Source organism: Caenorhabditis briggsae (assembly GCF_000004555.2).
Source record: "Caenorhabditis briggsae complete genome, chrII, whole genome shotgun sequence".
NCBI lineage: Eukaryota > Metazoa > Nematoda > Chromadorea > Rhabditida > Rhabditidae > Caenorhabditis > Caenorhabditis briggsae.
The window spans coordinates 11135016-11140551 of NC_013486.2; positions in this window are offsets into that span (position 1 = coordinate 11135016).

Consider the following 5536-nt stretch of genomic DNA (forward strand, 5'->3'; position numbering starts at 1 on the left):
TCATTAAAAAGTCACTTTCACTATTGATTCTTTGAATTTTTACATTTTACTCTGAATTTGTGAATTTTTGAATTTCTGAATTTCTGAATTTTTGAACTTCTGAATTTCTGAATTTTTGAATTTCTGAATTTTTGAATTTTTTGAATTTTAAAATTTNTACAGTATCCTCGTCTCTATTCGCCACATTTTTAAAATTTTCGACGGCGTTTTCAGGAGTTTGGAATTTCGTTTGAATTTTTTCAAAGGAATATTATGAAAACACATAACTTTGGGAACATTTTAAATCAAAAAATACCTAATAATTGTTTTAAAAACAAATGTTTGGATCATCAGAGTACTCCAAAAATAGAATAAAAAGGTCTACAACTTTCTTGAGAACCCTTGAACAAGGTTCAAAGCTCTAGATAATAACAATTATTAATGGACTTTAACAATTTTGTTCAATGACTAGCTTTTTAAACTCAAATGTTTATTTTTTTAGGTTTGAGGAGTGTCATTTATCACCTGAAATATTTCAAAACTTTATTTTTTCCTCAAACTAGAGTTGTCTCAATGACTAATGATGAGATATCTGTAAGCCCGGGCTCCGCCTCCTTTTCCCCTTCATAATCTTTCATTTTTTACTACAAGTACACAATCTTTTCATGCCTTCTGCTTGGGTTCTAAACTCAAATTACCTACACTTAAACTCAAAAACGATCATCTGTTTTTATCCCTATTTTCCATGCTTTTCCGATATTTCTCTTTCTTTATTTCGGGAGAGAGAGATAAATTACGAACTCCTCGGAACTCGGAAATGACGCAAAACATGTGTGAAACAAGACACAAATAAAAGTGTAGAATGACAGAAATGAGGAATGACACATGTGGTTTTGTGTTGGGTGGTTTCGACAAAAAAAATAGTAGTAGGAGTAGTTAAAATGATCAAAAGAGTGGGATTCGGATTTCAAAAGTTTATTTAGCAGTATCTGATCAAATATTGATAAGAGACTGGATCTATCAAAAATCGGTTGATTCATATTGGTAAAAGTCAAGGTTAAGTCGGGAAAAAGAGTTTGTGGACATCAAAGAAACTGCCGAAATGCTCAAAATCTCTTTACCGAAAGAGCACGGAAAGAAAGACCAAAATTACAGTAGAAACCACTCGATAAGAAGGAGAGGACTGATTTTTCGAGAGGATCGTCACAAAGACGCAAAAAACGAAGAGAAATAGATAAGAGAAAATTAGGGAGAGATTTGCAAAAAAAAAGGAGCACAGGCAAGAAAAGCCTGGAGGGGGATATTTGCACAAAATCACGGAAAGAGTTACGGAGGTTAATGAATAGAAGAAGGAGAGGAAACGCAAAGATGAAGTTGGGTTTCGACAGTTTTAGGAACTACCTTTTTAGGTTATAGAATAAAATTTTGGAGTCTAGATCATCGCCTAAAATTGAAATCTAGGCCATGACCCAAAAATTCGAAATGTAGGTCATAATTTAGAAATCGGAATCTAGACCACGGTCTAAAAATCGAAATCTAGGTCATGACCTAATTTTTTTTGAATTCGGAAAAAAGTCTGAAAATGAACAGTTTTCCGAAGACTTTAAATTTTTCTCTTCATTTTTCTTTAGTATTCTCGAGAAATTTGGCTACCAAGATTTCATATTTCTACTAATAGAAGCCAGTCCAACCGTCAAGTTTGAGCTCAATTATGTCGATTCCTGTGAGAGATATCTAAATGTGACAACTGATAAAATGATTATCATAATATCACCAAAATTTCAACAATTTACAAAATGATATCTTTTACAGGAATTGAGATAATTGAGCCAAAAGTGCACGTTATCTTCGAAATTTATAGGGTCAACTTTAAAAAAGTATTTTTCCAAAGAAATTGAAAAGGGCTGATCTTAAAATTTGGAACATTTCTGATCTAGGAAAAGGTCCACCAAGTTAAACCCTATTTTTGTAGAAAAAATCCCTAGTAACCTAAAAACATAATAGAAACGGTGTGCGGCGCGATGAAACGAAACGTATACAAAAATCCCACAAATAGAAAATAGGTAGAGCGAGGAGAAATAAACAAGAAGATACGAGTAACCAAAACCAACCACTCCAAAAAGCATGATTTTATGGGCGTTGAAAGAAAGAAAAAATCGGGAGGACGAGCTGTTTCTTTCATATTCTGACACAGTAAAAAAATGGAAGAAGGGTTCAGAACAAAAAAAAAGATGAAGATGTGTAGCTGCTCGTGGAGCAGACAGAATACTATAATACTCTACTGGATTGACTGCTGGAGCACAAAAAACGCCAAGTCAGAATTTTCAATGTCATTTCCAGTCGAGAAGAGGAATGAAAAGTATGTGAAACATACACAAGAATGCTTCTTTGAAAACATAATTTGAGTTGTATACACGAGGAATCAAAAAGAACCGGCTGGAACAGGTGAGAACAGGTGTCACTTCTACGGTCAAATATTAAATGCATTTTTGAGGGTTGGAGAAGAGAGACAAAAAGTTGGAGAAAAAGTTTCAAGAAATCAGAAACAAAAGGGGCATGGCGAAAAGGGAAAAAATTGGAAGAATGAGGGAAAAATGAAATGTTTTTTCTTTTTTTTCTGGTGTTCGGGGAGATTAGGTAAACGAGATTACAATTTTATGAGGATTTTGGAAGATTCATGCAAAAAAAGAGGAAGTCAAAATCTGATTCTGGTACATTGTGAGATTATTTATAAGGGATTTAGATCACAAAAAACGGAGCACACGATTTCCAAGGGACGAGCCTATGGTGGAGACCTTCAATGAAACATTGGTGGGGATAAAAGTACTCCCACTATAATTTTTCCTACAATTTTATTTGATCCACAGTCACTGAACTGAATTGAATTCCAAACTTTTCTGCTATTCCGAACTTCAGAATTTCTGAATTTTTGATCTCGGAATTTTAGAATCTCAGAATCTCAGAATCTCAGAACTTTCAGGACTTCCGAATTTCCGAATTTCGAAATTTATGAATTTATGGATTTCTGAATTTATGGGTTTCTGAACTTCTGCTACCGTAACCTAAAAATATTTTTATTTACCAAATTAATCTTCTCGATTTTCATGCTTTTACAGTAAATTTTTTCACTATCAAAGGGCAAAATATCAGAAAACTCGACAAAAGCAGTGAAAACGAAAAAATAAAGCTCAGAAACAGTAAAATATTTTTAGGTTACGGTAGTTTTCGGGACCTTCGGGAACGGCCAAAGTCTATTTGGGGCAATCCATGGCAGCTACCGTTTCTGACGAATGAAAATAAACTTTTGACATACTAAATAACTTCCAAAACACCGCTTTCCATGAGTCAGAGTGACCGAATCAAATGGACTTTGCATAATAATAACAGTAAGCGCAACTGATCGTGTGTGTCATAGTATCATTTTGGATTATAATTTAGGGAAACTGGACTTAAGTAACAAAAGTAACAAAAAACGGTATTTCTAGTCGTCGGATTGAAACTATGGACTTCAAAAAAATACAAAAAAACTTTGGAACAGGGATTCTAGAAAAAGTGCAAGTGGAAATGACACCTTTCTTAAAACAGTGATTGTGCGCAAGACATCCGTGCAAACAGTGTCCAAGAGTGCAAGCGGAGCAGAAAGTGTGAAAGTGAGGAGTATATTTCTTGTTTCCTCTCTCGTCTACCTTTTCGTGTTGCTCTCGTGTATGCAGAACGCAAAACCTGCACACATATAAAAAAAACCAACGGCGATTTATGTTGAGCATTCGGAAGAGAATGGACAAGTACAGACAACAAGAAGAGACACGAGAAACTTTTGTAGACTGTTTGATTTTGACCAGTTCTCGATTCTCTTTGCCCTGAAAAAGAGAGAAGAAAAAAGAAATGGAGAAGAAGTTGGAAATTTATAGAAGTTAAAAATATGAGTATGGAAGTACAGTACCGGTCAATAGGATATACAACAGCTTTTCAGTTGATTTCAGCAATTTTGGCCGTTTCGAGCATTTTCAGGATTCCGAAGCTCGGCTGTCAAGTGTCCCACTTTGAAATTTTCGGTGTAAAACAGGCCTAGATTGGAAACTTTGTATTCACAGAATTTTTTGAAAATGTTTTCAGTTATTTGCTGATTTCTGAAGAACACCTTTTTTATGTTTTTGTACTGAAAAGTGAAAAACGCATGTGTCGAAATCGACAGATATCTGAAAAACTAGGAACTTTCCGAAAATTCTGTAAATGCAAAGTTTTCAATCTTGGTCTGTTTTCACCCTCCGAAAATTTCAAAGTGATTGGACGCTTGACAGCCGAGCTCCAAACTCCTGAAAATTGTCAAAATGACCGAAAATCAACTGAAAAACTCGTTTTTGTATATCTTATTGACCGGCACTGTTTACATAATAGGTTTCGGTAAAAATTAAACTTCGAATTGCAATATTTATTGTTAAAATTCAGAAGAACCCTCCAAGAGTTCCAGAATCTCTAAAATTTTAGATTTAAGGAATTCAAAGGTTTTTAGGTTTTCGCTCAATGAAAAAAGTGAGATTTCCATCTAAAACCGAACAAAAAGAACAGAACCTCTGTTTCTGTTTTGTAGTAACACAATGCTCTTTTCTCTGCTTCTTTTCTCTCCAGTATAATCTGATTAGTAGTTGTTTCGCGCATTTATTAACTGGACAAGAGAGGTGACAGAACCCATCCGATGGACACAGTGTAAAACACGGAATAAATGAGTGATGATGATGGTTTTAGAGGAAAAAGAGCAACGAGAAGAGCACAAGTGAATGATTGGAAATTTTTGGGAAAATCGAGTGGGAAGGGCTGATCGAAAAGCGGACCGGAAATGAGACAATTTAAAATATGAAATTGAAATTCCATTCGTAATGATGTTCAGATTTGACCACAAAGAAAGAAACAGGACAGTTCCCACGAGTAATGGCGAAGTTAAGAATGGAAAAAAGCGGTAATTTGAAAAGAAAAAAAAAGGGAAGAAGTGAGAAAGTGAGTAATTATGAGTGTATGAGAAGAACAAGAAGAAAAAAACAAAAAGTACTCTAGACTTTGGTGTTTTGAGAAAATTAAGGAAAATTAAGGAAAAGAAGGAAGTTTCCAAAATCAAAACACTCAAATTTAAAAAGTCTTTTTTCTGAAACTCAAAAAATTTCGATATTCCGAAAAAACCAAACATCTATTAGAAGAAATTCAAAAAATTCAGATAGAGATTCCGAGATTCAGAAATTCGGAAATTCGGAAATTCAGAAGTTCAGAAATTCAGAAATTCAGAAATTCAGAAATTCAGAAATTCAGAAATTCAGAAATTCAGAAATTCAGAAATTCAGAAATTCAGAAATTCAGAAATTCAGAAATTCAGAAATTCAGAAATTCAGAAATTCAGAAATTCAGAAATTCAGAAATTCAGAAATTCAGAAATTCAGAAATTCAGAAATTCAGAACTTCAGAAATTCAGAAATTCAGAAATTCAGAAATTCAGAAATTCAGAAATTCAGAAATTCAGAAATTCAGAAATTCAGAAATTCAGAAATTCAGAAATTCAGAAATTCAG